The sequence below is a fragment of the Mirounga angustirostris genome, unplaced genomic scaffold (assembly GCF_029215605.1).
Source record: "Mirounga angustirostris isolate CCGP_5_RB_7025 unplaced genomic scaffold, mMirAng1.0.hap1 SCAF_6, whole genome shotgun sequence".
In the NCBI taxonomy this organism is placed as follows: domain Eukaryota; kingdom Metazoa; phylum Chordata; class Mammalia; order Carnivora; family Phocidae; genus Mirounga; species Mirounga angustirostris.
In genome coordinates this window covers 127851063-127871509 of record NW_026991714.1, presented here as the reverse complement: position 1 = coordinate 127871509, position 20447 = coordinate 127851063, and the positions used below count along the sequence as shown (strand labels likewise).

Sequence of the window (20447 nt, the reverse complement as noted above, 5' to 3'; positions counted from 1 at the left end):
ATAAATTGAATATTTATAAAAACTCAAATTCATACAAAAGATCAAAGAAAAGCATTTATTATTCTAAACCAACAGTATAAAATTTTAAAAGTATTTTGGCTACTGGGCCACCATCTCCATTACTAGGACCATCATGTTGGGACATGAAAGTGTGTTTTTAAAAAACTCAATTGTTATAACCTTTTGTTGTACCAGTATTTGCTGTAACAGGACTTTGTATATGCAAAAGGTTATCTTAATTTAATAGCTTATATCACTAAGTTCAGATCTTTTAGCCCTTTGATCAGCTGTCAAAGATACAGCAAAAATTTCTCCCACAGCATAAATATCCATGAATATATATACATATTTATTGCTTACAAACAAAACATGGAAATGTTACTATTTAAGGAGAAAATATGCAAATGTTACTAAATTCCCCTTTAGTTCCCTATAGGCATATAAAAGATTATTTATAATATTATAGTATTTTAACAGGATAGAACTTTTTCACATATTAATGTAACAAGACACATTTTAATGTTAATCACAGCTGAGATAATTTAATAAATTTTATAGTTTGCAATGATCTGAAAAATATGATTTATTTAACCAAACCTGAAGACCAAAAGAAAAATTAGTCTTTCATAGGACAATCACTTTCTTAAGTTCATTTTTCAAAGAAAAAAATCCACTCATTATCCAAACTCTGAAATAACAATTTAACAATTTGGTTTTAGCCTTTTTTAAAAAGACTATGGGGGATGAGTCTGCAAATGTTAAGAGCAAAAATGACTGGCTCAAGATCTTTCCTTTAGAATCCTTTCCACATTGGAAAATGAGGAACTCCAAGACAATGATAATGAAAATAAAGCCACTGGAGCACATAGGGTGGTTACAGGAGAGGTTGAGGGAGGGGTAGCAACAGCACAGAAGGTGCTGAGAAATGGAGAGGCTAGCACAAACTAGATTCCAATCCTAGGCAAACTGGATAGACCCTCATATGAAAATTAAACCAGCAAACTGGGCTAAAATCATATATGAAACCCCATCTCTCTCCAACCCTTTCTTCTTTCTTTCTTTTGTTGTATTGGTAGGGAACCGCAAGAAAATCCTCCTCTGAAAAGCCTACATTGCCCTAAGGAAGCACTACCTTGCAGTGACTTCTAAATTAGCCAGTAGGTCGTAGGCTGTAAGCAAGATGACATAATTTTATTATACTGCAATAATGTGAGTTTAAGTGCTAATGCTGTTCGAATTACGTGTCTCAAAACGATTTTTGTGATGCACTCTGGCAGGATCAGTGAATTATTTGTGCATGTGTGGCCTGGCATTCTTGGTAAAAGCTATGACTCATCCAGAATATCCCTTAAAAGAAAGCCTCTAGCTGCATCTCCAGGTCAGTCGGCTGTGAGCTGACATGCATGCAGATCTGTGCTACTGCTGTTACACCTGCGGGAACTCACTGGTGGAATTGCTATTCCTACCCTGATCTGACATGTCTAGCCATGTACTCCATAGGGACTTACAGGCTACTGGGACAAGCCCCTACCACTCTTCTCAGGAATGTGTTATACCCTGTCAAGAGTGGTAAGAATTTTAACCCTTACTCTTTCTGAACTAGGGCCTTCCTTATTTCTCCTCTCTGCTTCTAAGGTAAGAGGTGGTTTGCTTTTGTTTTACTCATAACTAAGTCTATGATCTCTATGTGTTTTGTGGAAAGGCGATTAGAAGAATCTGCTTTTAGCTTTACCTTTGATACTAGGTAATTGAGTCTAAATTTAAACAGACAAATCCAAGTAACTTGCTATCTAGATAACTTGCTAAACAGGAATAAACTAGTGTCCCTTATTAGAAGCAAAATGGAATCCACAAGCCAGGCCAGCTGCTTGCTGCAAAAAAGTACAAAAGCGTAAGAATTTCATATATTATGTGTAAGAGATCTATATGTACTCCCATGCTCCAAGATACAATGCAGTGATTTCTAAAGTTCTTCCAAATAGAATTGAGATGAAAGTATCTCCCTTTGTCCAGCTAAACAATGTCCATATTCCAGAAAATCTTTAGTTACTAAAGCCTTGGAATGAAGGAAGACCTAGATACAAATTCCTAGGCTTACAGTTAGTCTTATAAAGACATACTATTCCGTATAAGAAGTCTGTATTACACTGGTGATGCTTGTTCTAAGGATTATTTTTCTCATTCAAGTGCCTTTCAATGATGTATGAAATTTGAAGAGAACGTGAGAAAAGACAAAGAACTCAATTCTGCTACAATTAGGCTAGTTGTGTTAGGCCAATTATTTTCCAAAGTGAGGTGTGCACATGCCAGGGTGTAGGCAAGATGATCCTTTGGGATGCAGGGAGGGAAAAGTAGACTTTTATTCAAATTAATTTAGCTTAAAAAAGAAATCAGGGGTGCCTGGATGGCTCAGTCGGTTAAGCATCTGCCTTTGGCTCAGGTCATGATCTCAGGGTCCCGGGGTTCAAGCCCCGACTTGGGCTCCCTGTTCAGTGGGCAGTCTGCTTCTCCCTCTGCCTCTCCCTCTGCCCCTCCCCCTGCTTGTGCTTGTGCTCTCTCTCTCTCTCAAATAAATAAATAAAATCTTAAAAAAAAAGAAATTAATGTTTTCTGATTTTTATAATATAGATTGACACTGGTTCCCTCATTTGATCTGATGTTAGATGGTCAAATGTCACTTGTGAACCAAGTGATTCAAAGGAAGACTGGGAGTCCATAACACAAAGGGGTTGGCAAGAGCACCCTCCAACAACTATTCATTCTCTTTTGGCATACTGCAAAAAACTGTAGTGTGCCCAGGATTTAAGAACATAATCTAGTTTTAAATAAACTGTCAAGTAATGCTTCTCTAATTCCTTGCAGAAGCCCTTCATTAGTCATTTTACAAGGTAAAAATACTACACTAGCCATACATGAAAAAAATGAGCCAAAGACAACATCAAAGCAACCATCTAAAATATGAATTTATGTATATTATTTATATGCATGTATATACACTATTTATAATTTATATTCATAAAGTATATATAATGTAGATACCCTGCCGTAAGTGTATAAACTGTGCCTTGATATAGTAGCTAATGAAAGTAATGCAGACATACACTTTGCAATTTGTAATGTAACAAATCAAATAAAAATACTTAGGATGGGTACTCAAAATTATTTTCTGGTTAGGAGGCCATTGTTCTAGATAGCAAGTTACTTGGATTTATTTATTTTTAATTGAGATATAATTGACATATAACACTGTGTAAGTTTAAGGTCTACAAAATATTGATGAGAATTTTTATATTGCAATATGATTGCCATTGTAGTATTAGCTAACACTTCTACCTCATAACTATCAATTCCCACATAATTATCATTTCTTCTAGCGGCAAGAACAATTAAGATCACTTGGATTTATTTTTAAAAGAATTTAGCAAATTAAAGCACATGCCAACCTTGCCATTTTTTATAGAGTCCCTGAATCAGCTCCAACTTACACACCTGGTGAACAAGAAGGAGTACTTTGTGATGCCTGAACTAGGAGGGCTGAAATCATTCTAAGAAACAAAGGTAATTTTCCATTTGGTATTAGTCATAACAATTGACTCAGGGATAATATATGTGGACAGTACTATATTTTAGTATTATAAATTCCATTTGCTAGTAAATTAGGTCTCTAGTTTGAAAGACTAGATGTTGCAAATGATTAGACAGTCTCTAGTTCCAAAGGGTATTCTCTTTATACATTCCAAAATAATAAATTTCAAAAAAGTAGTTCTCCCACTTGAATATACTTCTAATCCAAAAATATGTTTCAAGGGCTTCCAATTACATGATTTTCCAAAGGTAACCTAAGTCCTCAAGTGTTGTAATATTTTAATCATGGCAGGAGCTGTAGTTGCCATACAGGATAAATAGTAACTTCTACAAGTTTGTTTTTTTTTTTTTTAAGATTTTATTTATTTATTTATTTATTTGAGAGAGAGAGAATGAGAGAGAGCACATGAGAGGGGGGAGGGTCAGAGGGAGAAGCAGACTCCCTGCCGAGCAGGGAGCCCGATGCGGGACTCGGTCCAGGGACTCCAGGATCATGACCTGAGCCGAAGGCAGTCGCTTAACCAACTGAGCCACCCAGGCACCCTGTTTGTTTGTTTTTTTTAAGATTTTATTTATTTGAGAGAGAAGGAGTATGCGAGCGAGAGAGCACAAGCAGGGGGTAGCAGCAGAGGGAGAGGGAGAAGCAGACTCCCCACTGAGCAGGGAGCTGATGCCGGGCTCCATCTCAGGACCCTGAGATCATGACCTAAGCCGAAAGCAGTCACTTAACCAACTGAGACACCCAGGCGCCCCTACAAGTTGTTTTAAAATATAAATCAGATTGTAGGCCATATCAAGAAATGCTGGTTATATACAGACTAGTTTCAGGGAAAGTTCTTCAGGCAAAATGCTCATAAAAACTTTAATAATCAAGGGGTGCCTGGGTGGCTCAGTTGGTTGGGCAGCTGCCTGCGGCTCAGGTTGTGGTCCCAGCAAGCCCCACATGGGCGCCCTGCAAGGTGGGGAGTCTGCTTCTCCCTCCCCCTGCTCTTGTAACCGCTTGCGCATGCGCGTTCTTTTTTCCTCTCTCTCCCTCGCAAACAAAATTTTTAAAAAACTTTAATCTTGATTATTAGAGTAAAATTTCTAAATATGATGTAGAACCATTAATATTTATCTCCTTTCACACAAGCATCAAAATACACCTTTGAATTACCCACATGACTTCAAAAGTATAAAATTAATATTTCTACCTGGTGTGATCACTTGAAAAATGTTTGGAAGCTGCTAGGGACAGAAAAATTAGAAAAGTGTTAGTATATTAATCGTTACAAGTGTTTTTTAAAAAATAAATAAATGAGGGTTGCCTAGGTGGCTCAGTCATTAAGCGTCTGCCTTCGGCTCAGGTCATGATCCCGGGGGTCCTGGGATCGAGCCCCTCATCGGGCTCCCTGCTCGGCAGGAAGCCTGCTTCTCCCTCTCCCACTGCCCCTGCTTGTGTTCCTTCTCTCGCTGTGTCTCTGTCAAATAAATAAATAAAGTCTTAAAAAAAAAATTAAACTAATAAATAAATGGAAGCATAAAAAGTGGTCATGTAGGGTGACAGGATTTTTAAATTTTTACTTTCTCAAATTTGTTCTAATGTCTTTTGAAAAAAAGTAAAAAAGCTCATTTATCAAAAGTTATATGGGACATCAAAATCGAAACGATATTAAGGTATTTTTTTAATATAGCACTTTTTTTTAAGATTTTATTTATTTATTTGAGAGAGAGAATGAGATAGAGAGAGCGTGGGGGGGGGGAGGGTCAGAGGGCGAAGCAGGCTCCCCGCCGAGCAGGGAGCCCGACGCGGAACTCGATCCCGGGACTCCAGGATCATGACCTGATCCGAAGGCAGTGGCTTAACCCACTGAGCCACCCAGGCGCCCCAATATTGGGTATTTACAATATAGACTTTTTTTTTTTTTTAAAGATTTTACTTATTTATTTGCCAGGGAGAGACACAGCGAGAGAGGGAACACAAGCAGGGGGAGTGGGAGTGGGAGAAGCAGGCTTCCCACTGAGCAGGGAGCCCGATGTGGGGCTCGATCCCAGAACACTGGGATCATGACCTGAGCCAAAGGCAGACGCCTAACGACTGAGCCACCCAGGTGCCGCTATAAATAGACTTCTTGAGGTAGGATGGGCTATTTATCATTACCCCCATTTTACAATATGAGAAATATGGAAGGTAAATGATTTCATAAATATTTATTTGCTGCCTATCATGTGCCATACACTGAGAAATACTGGTGAGCAAAACAAAACTTTACCCTCATAGAGTTTCTTTCCTTTATTTTTTTTTTTTTAAGATTTTACTTATTTGAGAGAGAGCGAGAACACGAGTGGGGGGAGGAGCAGAGGGAGAGGGAGAAGCACACTCCCCTGCTGAGCAGGGAGCCTGACTTGGGACTCAATCCCAGGACCCTGGGATCATGACCTAAGCTGAAGGCAGACGCTTAACCGAATGAGCCACCCAGGTGCCCCGAGAATATGTTAATATTTAGTAAGCCTTATGTTTGGCAAAAGGCCAATGTAACTAGAATAGTGAAAGAGGTAGGTAGGAAAGGACCAGATCTGCCTGGCAGAACAAAAGTCAGTCTTATCATGCATGGCCTAAGTGCAAAGGAAAGACAAAAAGTTTTACATTTAGATTTTTGAAAGATCACTATGACTCCTTATGGAAATTGGATTTAATGATTATAATAGTTAGAAAAGTATTATAAATTAAAAGCAATGGGTGCCCGGCTGGCTCAGTCAGTAGAACATTCGACTCCTGATCTCAGGGTTATGAGTTTGAGCCCCATGTTGGGTGTAGGGATTACTTAAAAATAAAATCTTAGGAAAAAAAGGGGGGGGGCGGCGCCTGGGTGGCTCAGTCATTAAGCGTCTGCCTTCAGCTCAGGTCATGATCCCAGGGTCCTGGGATCGAGCCCCGCATCGGGCTCCCTGCTCCACGGGGAGCCTGCTTCTCCCTCTCCCACTCCCCCTGCTTGTGTTCCCTCTCTCGCTGTGTCTCTCTGTCAAATAAATAAATAAAGTCTTTAAAAAGAAAAAAGCAAGCAAGCAATAATAACCTATAGTAAGTGACGGTAGTAGACGCAGAGAGAAGTGGAAGATTTTGAGATATCTTTTAGAAGTAAAACAGATAAAATGTAATAAGGGATTGAATATTAGAGAAAGGAAAAGTGAGGAGTGAAGGGTGATCCCAGGTTTCAGGCTTCAGTAACTGGGTAAATGGTGCTAAATGGACTAGCCAAAAAATAAATAAATAAAAATAAATCAAGATTTCTTTTTTTTTATATAGTAAGTTTGAAATCACTATGCAACATTCAAGTGGATAGTAAGTTAAATATATAAACCTAGGGGTCAGAGTAAAAAGAGGAGTTGGAGATCACTGGCACACTAGGAGTCATCAGCACAAATGGTATAGTAGTCCCCTTTAGCCACAGTGAAAACATTCCAAGACCTTCAGTACATGCCTGAAACCCTATCTATACCAAGCTTTCTCCTATACATACATACCTTTGATCAAGTTTCATTTATAAATTAGGCACAGTAAAAGGTTAACAATAATAATAAAATAGAGGGCGCCTGGGTGGCTCAGTTGGTTAAGCGACTGCCTTTGGCTCGGGTCATGATCCTGGAGTCCCGGGATCGAGTCCCGCATCGGGCTCCCTGCTCGGCAGGGAGTCTGCTTCTCCCTCTGACCCTCCTCCCTCTTATGTTCTCTGTCTCTCATTCTCTCTGTCTCAAATAAATAAATAAAATCTTTAAAAAAAAATAAAATAAAATAGACCAATTATAACATACTATAATAAGAGTTATGTGACTGTGTTCTCTCTCTCAAAACACTTGTACTGTACTCACCCTTCTTGTGATAATGTAAGATGACAAAATGGGTATGTGATGAGATGAAGTGAGGTGAATAATGTAGGCATTCTGAGGTATTGCTGGGCTACTACTGACCTTCTGACAATATGTCAGAAGGAGAAACTGACCACAGGTAACTGAAACTGTGGAAAGCCAAGGAAACAAATGAAATCACCCAGGAAGAAACTATGACAGGAAACGGAAGAGGACCCAGGACTAAGGGCTACGAAACTCTAGCATATAGATTTATCTAAGGGTCAAATGCTTATTAAATGATCTAACTCAACAAACAAAATGCTCTTTCATTAAATCCCACTGCTATTAACATTAAAAAAAAAAAAAAAAAAGCCTTTTTCCCTAGCCAGTGGTTCTCAAAATTTAGTATTTAACCCATTGTGTCTTCTAGGTGAGTCCCAGAAAAACTATTTATAAAATCTAGCAAAATAATAAGAAGAAAAAGTGGTGGCCTCTGGGAAGGAAAACTGAATAAGAAGATGGGGTGCCTGGGTGATTCAGTCGGTTAAGCTGATGCCTTCGGCTCAGGTCATGATCCCAGGGTCCTGGGATCGAGTACCGCATTGGGCTCCTTGCTCAGCAGGGAGCCTGCTTCTCCCCTGCCTGCTGCTCCCCCTGCTTGTGCTTGCTCTTTGTCTCTCTCTTGCTCGCCCTCTCTGTGTCAAATAACTAAATAAAATCTTAAAAAAAAAATTTTTTTTGCTATATATCCTTTCTACTTTTTGAATTCTGTACTATATGTTTCACATATCCAAAAATAAACATTTTAAAAATAACTCCATATTTTGGCTTCCATCAATAATGAACTCAAACCCTAGTGGGTTTATTACTATTTGCCTTTATGTTGTTGTTGCTGAACCTGACATGTTATCTGTAAAATATTTATGAAAGTATAAAAAGTCACAAGTAGCCAAGACTGTTTTGAAGAAACACAAGGTATGAGAACTTAACTACCATATATCATGGCTTATTATAAAGCTATGTAAATAAGGTTGTATGGTACTGACACAGGGATAAATAAAGAGAACAACAGAACAGAATAATGAGTCCAAAAACAAATCAATGCATGTAAGGACATGAATTATGGGGGAGGGAACACTGCAGATCAGTGCAGAAAACATATTCTTCCAATACATGATGCTGGGAGGCTTTAGAAATCCATATGGAAAAAAAAAAATGAAATGGAATCCCTTCCTCACATCAAACCCAAGAAACGATTCTAAACAGACTAAAGTTCTAAATATACAAGGCAAAACTATAATGTTTCTAGTAGAAAATAGGAGATTATGCTCATGACTGTAGAAAAGGTTTTCTTAAGTCAAAGAAGCACTAACACACATACACACACACACGCACACGCACACACATACACATTCCCTTCAATTCACCTATCAATCACACTCACATCCAGTGGAAGAAACACAAACAAGCAAAAGAAGTCAAAAGAGCACCAACTAGGTTTAGATTAGGGAAATGAGGGTTCTAATCCAGGCTGTCATCAATTGTTAACTTGGGGCAAGTCAAATGACCTCTTTGGGTCTTAGTTTGCTAGTTTTTAAAAGGAAGGAGCCATACTTTATGATCCAAACAAGGTCTTTGCCCAAAGTGATCTAAAATGATCATGAACCACAACTTCTTGAAAGAGCTAACGAGGTGGACAGCATTCCCAATGTTGATACCTTAAGAGAATGAAGAAAAAGAGAAAATGATAAATGTTTCCCAGTCCTCTCAGGACTGTAGGGTATAAATAACTGAACATGATGACAGTGTTTAAGGTTGACCTTAATAGAAAAGTGTATTCCAAATGCTCTTAAATGTAAAGTGCACTCACTGGGGTAAACTGCCCTTGCTGGGCATTTGTTTGGTCATACTATATTTCTTTAATAAAACTGATAAAAACAGAAAGATCCTGGAAATATCAGTAGGCTAGCAATCAAAGGCTTTAAGTGTGTCTCTCCATATATCCCTGACAAGTAAAATTCCATCATCATAGACAGGGATAAATTATGGCTGCTTGCCTTTGTGGCTAAGGGAATGAGAAAATTAAGAAAGGATGTTCCCGTAGGATTTTTGATAACCACCAGCCAAGTCATTTCTGTACCATTTTTCCTAACACTACCAAATAACAAATTCAACATTTCATTAGCTTCTCAAAATGACATTTTATGATAAAGCTCAGATCTGATAGTCATACTCTTATTAAAACAGTCAAAACTAGTTATATTGAAATAATTATCAACCACAAAAGGTTTTTCATTAAAATACATTATGTAATAACATTAAAATAAGACTCGATCAGGGGGTCTTAATCAAGGATCCAGAAAGAGGATTCATCAATCCCTGAACCTCTTAAAATTGTGCACAGAACATATGTGCATGTGCATATCTAGGGAGAGTATCTCATGACAAACAAAAGACTTTTTGTGAGGTCCATGAATAAAAAAAGTTATGAAACCTTTAATTAGATGATACCTCCAGACTCTTAAAGCCTATGACCCCACACAAATTTGGTGACATTTTAGTAAGGCAAATAACTGACCCACTTATTAAGGAAATAGAATTTTGCTTCCTTCTGATTCATTGCTCTTTTTCTCTTAATCCAAGTACAACAAAAATCAGTCTCACTTTAAAATAAATAAAAATAAAAACTAAACCAAATTTTTAAAAATAAAAATTAAAAAATTGGGGGGCATCTGTCTACCTCAGGGGGAAGAACATGCAACTCTTAACCTCAGGATCATGAGTTCAAGCCCCATGTTTGGTGTGGAGCCTACTCAAAAAACGTGAAGAAAGTAAATAAAAATTTAAAACTTCATGTCTTCAATTATTAAAAATTCAGTTCAATAATGTCCTATTTCAAAATCTTCAGTTTACCTCCTTACTTTTAAGCCTCTCTAAACACTCAAATTTTAACTACAATATATTCCATTTCTCAGCAAGAAAGACAATCTATTCTTTGGTCTTTTCTACCAAGCATCACTCTCTCTAGGTCCTGAGTAGATTTTCGCATTAATTGAAAACAAGATCTCACTCTTTCCTACTGCTTTACATAATTAATTGGAACTGTTAGTCCAAATTCATCAATCCCTGAGCCCTTGAAAAAAGCTATTAGTCAAATCCTAGTCTGGCCAAAATATGGTGACTGATTCCCACTCTCACTTCATAAATACATACTTAAAAAAACACACACACAAAACTTACTAATGAGAACTATAATTTATCACCAACTACTCATAAGAAATTATAGCTCTGCTGACTGGCAAGTAATTTGCAAAAGCAGATCAGTTTAGCTGCATAAAATAAATATCCACCTGCACATACTAGCACTAATCAGGGCGTGAAATTAAACTTTTTATTCGGAAGGAAATAACTGCTTCAAAGCTGGGATTTAGTCTGGGAAGCAAATATTAAGGTCATCCTTTTCTCTCTGATGTTTATAGTATTTCTAATGTGGGAAGCAAGGGGGGAGAGCTGACTGACCAAATTCTGTAAAAGCGAAAATATCTCTATGACATAACAAATATTCCACTTGCTTTACTAATTACACAAAACCAAATTGCTGAAATGTATGCAGAGATCACTTAAGAACTGTAAGCCCAAAGAGACCACTACAGACATCTAATTCAGTCAAAACTAAGGGATCAGTGTTTCATTAAGTGAAATAAAGAAAATTCAACAAATATAAATGCCACAGTAAGTTTTTAAATAGCCTATAGTCATTTTCATTATAACACGGGTCAATTCAGGATTAGCCAGGTTAATGAGATCCTATTCAATAATAGTAGTAGCCAATTATAGCCAATAGAAGCCAATTCCCACAATTTTTCCAACACTGATCAAAATAACTAATAGAAGGCGCCTCGGTTGGTTAAACATCTGCCTTCAGCTCAGGTCATGATCCCAGGGTCCTGGGATCGAGTCCCGCATTGGGCTCCCTGCTCAGCAAGGAGTCTGCTTCTCCTTCTGCCCCTCCCCCTGCTTGTACTCTCTCTCTCAAATAAATAAAATCTTAAAAAAAAAATTAACTAATACAAACTTCCTCCTGAAACCAATATTATCCTATATGTAAACTAACTAGAATTGAAATAAACTTGAAACAAAAAAATTAACTAATACAAACTTCCAACTTATTCCACTATTCTATATCTACACTACTCTCATGTCTACCAGAAAAACCTAACAAATAGAAAAGAGCCCAAATTATCATGAGCAAAATGCTGGCTTGATTGGCCTATACAAGCCACCATGGGTACTCCACCTGCGCCCCACAGCCAGCAGCAGCATCTGGAAACTAGAAATGCAAATTTTCAGGCCCCACCTCAGGCCTACTGAATGGAAAATACAAATCCTCCAGGAAATTCTGATGCAGTTTTTACTACCATAAGCCCTTAAAAACTGAACCTAATTCTTTATGCAGCTTTAGACTTTTCCATTAAAGATAAAAATTATAAAACACGTAACTTGCAAATTAGAATGTAAGACGTACATTTAATTAGTCTAAGTTCAAAAACAAAACTAAAAGAAAGTAAAAATGATGAAGTCTACACAATAACTTCCCCAAATATGAAACAGTCACCATTTCAGTCATGCAGAAAGAAAAAATGATTTGGAACAGCATAAAAATAAATGGGCTAATTTTACAACTACCGCAGAAGGATCATCATCAATGGATGCTAAAACTACTGGGAGAAACAATGCTGGGAAACAAGATATTTACAGTTTCCAAATTTCACTCCATTAGGCACCAATTAATTACAAATACATCTTAACAGTGGAAAAATTTGGTAAATACAAACTTAAGAAAATGATCAAACTTAATATCACCAATAAAGGAACAAATTGCCATGATGTACCTTCTCATGGAATGCACTGAGAAAGAAATCACAACATGCATTCCTGCCAAAATTTCTTTAACCTGAATCTAAATCATGAAGAAATAATCAGACAAATTCAAATGAGAGACACTGTGTAAAACTAGCCTGGACTCTTCAAAAATGTCAATTCCATGAAAAGGAAAAAAAAAAGGCTAGGGAACTGTTGTAAATTAAAGGAGACCAAAGAGACATAACTATATATAACGTTGACTGGATCCCACAAAAAAACCCCAGAGTTTAGAAGCAGCAGCTCTGAAGGACATTCCTGGGACAATTAGGGAAATATGAATATGAACCATATATTGAATAATAAGATGTTATCACTGTTAAATTTCCTGAGCGAGATTTTACTGTGGTTATGAAAGACAGTGCTCTTATTCTTAGGAAATATATGCAGAAGGTGAAATATGAAGATTGCCTGCAACTCTCAAATGATGTAAAAATAAAAGTACAGCTATATATAGAGAAAAAACCCACTGGGGCAAAATGGCTAATCCAGGTAAAGAGTGTATGAGTGATCATTATGCTTTTCTCACTATTTTTCTATAGGTTTGAAAAAAGATTGATACCATTCTTACCCCTCTTCAAAACCATATTCCTCCAACAGTATGATCTTGAGGAAGTAACTTAACCTCTCTGTGCCTCAGTTCCCACATTTGTAAATCAGGGATAATAACAATACATACCTAATAAGGTGAGAGGATCAAATGAGTTAATGTATGTCAAGTACCTAGAATCCGCATGATACATACTGAGATTTAAGTGTCTGCTGCCATTATTACTGAGGTTATTTTATGATAACAGCATTATTTTATGACTCCTACTACAACCAACACAAGGTCAGAGAGATAAAGAATCACAGCTTGGATGTTCACAGTTCTATAGAATTTCCAAAATATTTCCTCTACCTATAGTTTAAGTTAGTCTTCACAACAGCTCTTCGAAGTAGGAAGAGTATTGTTATCTCTGCTTTCCAGATGAGGAAAATGAGACTCAGAGAAGTTAAGCAACTTGCCCAGTGTTTTATGACTTCTAAAAAGTAGTGTGAGAGGGGAACCAGGTCTTGTTTCCACTATAGTACAATGTAAAATTTACATCTAAACTGATTACAAGATATTTAAAAGAAAACCCACTAAGAAAACAGGTAAAACTCCTGTACTGTCAGTTAATAGACAAAAGAAGTTATCACTAGTCCATTCAGCAAAACAGATGTCACTTTGCAGAGCTTTGATATTTTTCTTAAATACCCTTGAAAACAAGGATCAAAAAATATGAACTCTTATAAAAAGGGATTTATTGTATTTTTACAGCTTATTACATACCTTGTAACAATCATTTTGTTAAATGTGAATGTCAGTTTTATTTTCGGTCCCTTTTTTCCTGGCTATTTACAAGCTTTGTAAGAATTGTTCCTTAATTAAGTCTAAACATAGTTTTATATAAATGGATTCCTGGAAATAAAACGTTCAGACTTAAGAAATGATTGTTAGAGAGACTGTAACAGGCCGTAAAAAAAGAATGCCACTTTAAACAAAGATTTCTCATTTTAATTAAAAAGATAATCATCAGAACATTCCTACACTTAACAGAACCATTTAAAGAAGCTTCTTTGAAAAAAAAATATGTAGCATCTTATGCAGCCTTTCATGTATAATTTATAATATATTTAAAATCAAAGTCTCAGTTGATCCTATAAGTATGAATCCTTATATACTATGCCTACACTTGAATGATACATTGAAAAGAGAAACAGGTCCAAATGAAATAAACATCATTTCCAATTCTTTTTAACATGAACCCTTTCAAAGATTATGAGTATTTTCCCATAAATATTGGTAAAACACATTTAAGAATACTTAAGAAACACTTTTTAACTATGGACCCCGGGAAACAATCTGAGGGTTTCAGAGGAGAGGAGGGCTGGGGGAGGGGGTAACAGGGTGATGGGTATTGAGGAAAGCACGTGCTGTGATAAGCACTGGGTGTTATACGTTAACTAATGAATCACTGTACACTACATCAAAAACTAATGATGTACTCTACAGTGGCTAACTGATCATAATAAAAAACAAAAACAAAAACACTTTTTTAACATGACCATATATGAACACAACAAGGATCATATAGTTTATTGATGCAGTCAGTGTATGTCAGCTAAAGGTGTGGGGTAAAGGGATATTCAGAACACTACCATACAGTGTTCTGACACGTACCTGCATACAGAATTTCTAGTCTCAAATTCTAAGAGAACCTGAAGCAATCATTCTGATTTTCAAACGGCCAAACCTGGATATCACTGGAGGGTGTGAAAAATCTTTACAAGTATGATTTGATAAGCAGGATTCTTTTCAATTAATTCATTTGGCTAACTTTTAAATTGTCATTCTCGGGATGCCTGGGTGGCTCAGTTGGTTGGGCATCCCACTCTTGATTTCAGCTCAGGTCATGATCTCGGAGTCGTGGGACTGAGCCCCACATTGGGCTCTGTGCTCAGCAGGGAGTATGCTTGAGATTCTCTCCCTCTGCTCACACACACACACATTCTCGCTCTCTCTCTCAAATTAATTAATTAATTAATTAATTAATAGGAGCGCCTGGGTGGCTCAATCAGTTAAGAGTCCAACTCTTAATTTCGGCTCAGGTCATGATCTCAGGGTCATGACATTGCGCCTCTGGCGGGCTCCCCACTGGGCATGGAACCTGCTTAAGATTCTCCCTCTCCCTCTGCCTCTCCCCATCCAATGCACATGTGTGCTCTCTCTCAAAATAAACAAACAAAACAAAACAAATAAATAAATCTTTTTAAAAACCTGTCCATTCTTAACTCAAATCTCATATAAAATTTGTAAACTTAGGCAAGAGTCCAAGAGAGAATGAAGTAGATCTTATAAGCTGTCATTATAATTAACTGCAATTTGAAAAACAGATGCATCAATGTTCTTCTACTTAAGTCACCTTTTCTAAATTACACTAGAGTCACTACTTGACAGTCTATTTCTGCAGCAATATATCACTGGAAACTGCTTCAAAGTGGACTACCTTTTTCCAAGAAAACAAGTTATAATCAGGAGGTAACAAAGAAAGTACTCACATGCCTAACAACATCAAAACAAAGAGCCAATAACTAAACTTCTACAGGCACTAAAAGTAAGGAAATTACATTCCAGCTTCAAGAAACAGAATACCATACCAATGATCAGTAAGCACTTGTCCAAAGTGTAAAAAAAAAAAAAAAGTTCTTCCATATTTATTCATTAAACAAATTTGACCTCAAGTTAATAACCAACTAAAATAAACACTTAACATTTAATTAGCAATCATTTGGTTTGCTTCTTATAATATAGACTGCTGCTTGGGATGATTTATAAAAAAGGGAGAAGAAACAGGAGAGGGTCAAATATTATTACTCAAGGGAGTAATTTTAAATTTTAAATTATTTCCCTGAATAAGCAAGTTATTCAAAATCATACCACTGACCTATGCTACCAGTATGAGGAGATCGGTGAATGTTGATCATGATGACCACAAGTGTTTCTCACTTATGTTGCTTTATTTTAAAAAATTATAGATTGACCAGATATTTTTATTTTTCATTTGCTTATCTCCTTAGTTTATTAAAACCCACCAAGTGTTCTATATAAGACCAAAGGCCACCAGAAAAAAATGCTCTCATTCTCACTGTCACAGGGCTTACTTGAGACTTTATAGATAGGTTTCAGAGTACCCCACTCTTTTTTTTTTTTTAAAGATTTATTTATTTGAGAGAGCGAGAATGAGAGAGAGAGAGAGAGTACATGAGAGGGGGGAGGGTCAGAGGGAGAAGCAGACTCCCTGCTGAGCAGGGAGGGAGCCCGATGCGGGACTCGATCCCGGGACTCCAGGATCACGACCCGAGCCGAAGGCAGTCACTTAACCAACTGAGCCACCCAGGCGCCCCTACCCCACTCTTAATTAAGAACCATAAACATTTATTAGCACAAACTCCTTTTTAAAATATTCACAGAATATCTTTCATAGAATGCTAAATTTAAGGCATATTCAGATGACCATTCCTGATTCTTCTGATGATGACTATCTTTTGTGTTTGATCCTAACAGAGGCATTCATTAGGGAAATGCAAATTAAAACCACAATACTCTATTACTATACACCTATCTAAGTGGCTAAAATAAAAAACAGTGAGCAACCAGAACTTTCATACATTGCTGTGTGGATGCAAAATGGTATAGCCACAGATGCAGTAGGGGAGGGGGAGTAAGAGGTACAATCTTCCAGTTATAAAATAAAAAGGGCAAAGGGACGTAATGTACAGCATAGGGAATATAGTCACTAATACTGTAACAACTTTGTATTGTGACAGACTGCAATTAGACTTGTTGTGGTGACCATACTGTAATTTATGTAAAAAATGACTATGTTGTACACTTGAAACTAATATAATATTGTATGTCAACTATTCTTCAATTTAAAAAAATGGTACAGTCACTCTTGGAAATAGTTTAGTAGTTTCTTATAAAGTTAAACATATGCTTACCATATGACCTAGCAATTCCCCTCCTGGGTAACTTACGTTACAGAAATAAAAATTTACATTCACACAAAACCTATACACAAGTATATACAGCAGCCCTATTTATAGTCACCAAAAACCAGAAACAACCCACATGTCATTCAACAGGTGAATGGATAAACAAAATGTGGTACAATCCATACAATGGAATACTAAGCAATAAAAAGGAATGGGATAGTGATATATGCAACAGCTTGGACGAATCTATCTCAAGGGCATTGTGCTCAGTGAAAGAAGCCAAAAGCAAAAGATTACATATTGTATGATTCCATTTGTATGACATTCAAAAAAGATAAAACTAAAATAAGGAAGAATAAATCAGTTCCTAGAAGTTAGAGATGGGGTGGGGGAAATACAGTACAAGGGAGTTTGGGGAGGGGTAATGGAACTGTTCTGTATCCTGATTGTGGTGGTAGTTACATCAATCTATACATGTATTAAAATTCTGAGACCTATACACTAAAAAACCCTCAATTTTACTGGATGTTAATAAAAAATTTTTGAACTTGCACACAGCAGGCATGAATAAATATATGCTTAAAAAGTAAAATGGAATAGGTGTGGAATGCCTATTCAATAAACCTTGAAAGTCTGCGTGAATTATTCTGTTAGATTTTTGTTGTAAAAGTACCACCACTATCATATCCTTATGGCCTAGAAAGCATCATAACATTTACCTCATTCAATTGTATCAAATTATGTCTTCCTCTGTTTTAAAGATACTGTGGGGGATGGTGATGACGATCCAAGGGATGGAGATAAAAAGACCTTTTCAGAGAGAATTTCTAACTATCAAGACGGACTGTGGCTGTGTGCCTGTCACTTGAAGTCAGTATTAGTACCAGAGACTAATCTTTCCTCATAAATTTCCCTCCCATTTAGTTATGCCTTATTGCTCTGAGCAACACTTCAGTGATACCTCAAAATTCTTTCGCTCCTTGACATTACTTCTACTTAAGAGCTCTATAAAACAACTGGTGTGGGGCACCTGGGTGGCTCAGCTGGTTAAACACCTGACTCTTGATTTCGGCTTAGGTCACGATCTCAGTGTGGTGAGATCAAGCCCTGCGTCGGGCTCCCTGCTCAGCTGGGGGTCTGCTGGAGATTCTGTCTCTCCCTCTCCTTCTGCCCCTCCTTCAACTCGTGCGCCCATACTCTCTCTCGCTTTCTAAAATAAATGAATCCTTAAAAACAAAAAACAACTGGTGGGGCAGTCCGCTGTCATTTATTTTCAAATATGTGATAGGGTCATAATATATTAACAATTACAATGAAAATATTAACAACTGTCATATTAATAATTAACAAGTAACATCAGAACTATCCACAACATCTTCATAGCACCAGAAGGAACTACAAGTTGTACTATGATGTAATTTTAACATATATGTCCATATTTGGGGATGTTGCTATTGTTTTTCTACTAGATACACCTCTTATGGATGGCATATCTTGCTTGTTTTTCTGCCCCCATAGCTCACCAATTTCTCCAGCTGCGAAAAGCCCCCAGAAGTAAATTCTTTTTAGAAACCTACTACTAATCCATTAGAATTCTAAGAGATTCCAAGCCTCTGCCATGAGGTTTGTATCATTCTGCCTTCACTCTTTTCCCCCCAGCTTTACTGAGATATAATTGGCATATAAAAGTGTGCAAGTTTAAGGTTTACGATATGTTGATTTAATATACATATATTGTATTACAAAATGATCAGTACCTGCCTTCACTCCTGATTCCAGTTAGCTCAGTTCCTTCCTGCAATGTTCCCTACATACAAGGCTTCACCTTTTACTTTGGTTCTAGCCACAATATTCCCTCTTTGTTGGTACACTGGCCAGGATGCAGTGGACTAGACATTTTGTCAAACCTAATTTGAGAAATACCTGTATTGGAAACACGGAGATGCTTGTTAAACATGCAGATTCTTGAGACCTACTAAATTAACTAGAGGGAGGGGAGCTGAGAATCTGCACTGTATTTTAACATTCTCTCCAATTAATTCTTATGCGTAGTAAAGTGTAGGACAATTGCAGCAGGCACTAATGAGTACAGGTTGAATGAATAAATGAACTGAATTAAGGAATTCTTTAGTTCCTTGCTGGGTATGACAGTTTGACTTCTGATCCCAGACTTTAATCAGGGTCCTTGTTACTTGTTTTCAGCACTTACTGAGGCTGTCTGCCTATCTGGATACCCCCAGAATATCTGCACCCAGATTCCTTATCACTATTCTCCTCCTGAAAGAATATCCTGCCCTTGCTAAACTTCCCTGAGTCCACAAATCTGGTTGAGTTGCCAACAGATGCCATGTTCCATCTGCCTAGCTAAATTTCCTCTCCTTAACTCCTAGCCACATCCAAGCACTTAGCCTACCTCAGCTAGCATGAAAAGCCTCTGTAGCTTTGTGCTTCCTTATCTGGCTTATCTTGATAAAACAGTGTCCCCAGTATGAGACAGTGATCATGAAATTACTCAAAAACCAAACACAATGTTTAGAAGAATCCTGACCTTTCTATCACATAGGAAGTGCAGTTGAGTGGTCCAGAGAACTTCAATTTGGCTCACTCTCTATGTGGATAAATCTTTCTCTTTTAACCTGTTCTTATGGATACTTTTATATACACAGAAAAGTATGGAATGGTATATAATGAATTCCCATCACTCAGCTTTCCACCTTCCAAATTCCAAGGCAAATCCCAAATATTATATCATTATGCCCATTTTTATCTATACGAATATATCTTAAATTCAGTCTCCTTGTTAAAATTAGGGACTATTCCAACATCTTTACCCACCAAATACTCATTTCCCTATACTATGACAACCTTCCCTTTAGCTAATTGCCCTGAATCATGCCTGACACCTTTTTTATTCTTCTTTTTCTTTATTTCTCCTATTCTCCTCCAGGCAAACCTTATTCATTCTATCTTAAGAATATTCCTTAAATGTCTTTCCTTCTTTCCATACTTACTGCCCTGGCTCAAGCCCACATGACTTCTTGCCTGGACTATTATACAGCCTTTAAGTGGCCTCTCTGTCTCTGTCTATTCCCTCCTCCCTAGTCCAATCCACTCTAAGTGAAAGACTACAGTGGTCTTTAATCTTTGTTGTTATTGCCCTCAGTGGGAATCAGATTCACATGTAGATTCACTTTCAGAAAAAAGTACTTGTATGCGTTTATATCTTGAATGGGGCCATGGACCTCAGATTTAAAACCTTTGCACTACCAGCAAATAGAAGTTTAAATTTAAATAGAAATTTAAATAGAAAATTAAATTTTAAAAATAGCTTCCAAAAAGAACCAGCATCTAAAAACACCAAATAACTACATATAAATCTAAGAAAAATGTACAAAGACCTCTACACAGAGAAATTAAAGAAAGATTATTAATCTTTTCAGTGACACTGGATCGACTGGATTTAAAAAACAAAAACTGAATTCTGTCCTCTACCTCACACCAAACATTAATTAATTCCAGATGGACTATAGATCTAAATGTAAAAGGTAAAACAATAAAGCTTGTCAGGGTCTTAAATAGATATCTGTAGATTT

General features: G+C 37.0%; 1 protein-coding gene and 1 long non-coding RNA gene across 10 annotated transcripts in view; one reads left to right on the top strand and one right to left on the bottom strand.

Moving 5' to 3' along the window:
* BTRC (beta-transducin repeat containing E3 ubiquitin protein ligase) overlaps positions 1–20447 on the bottom strand; it is a 188744-nt gene that overhangs the window by 142453 nt on the left and 25844 nt on the right. The window lies entirely within an intron of this gene.
* On the top strand, positions 1422–7978 carry LOC135364796 (uncharacterized). Its single transcript, XR_010412553.1, has 3 exons — positions 1422–1635; positions 3461–3558; positions 7844–7978. It is a non-coding gene; the product is annotated as an uncharacterized LOC135364796 (long non-coding RNA).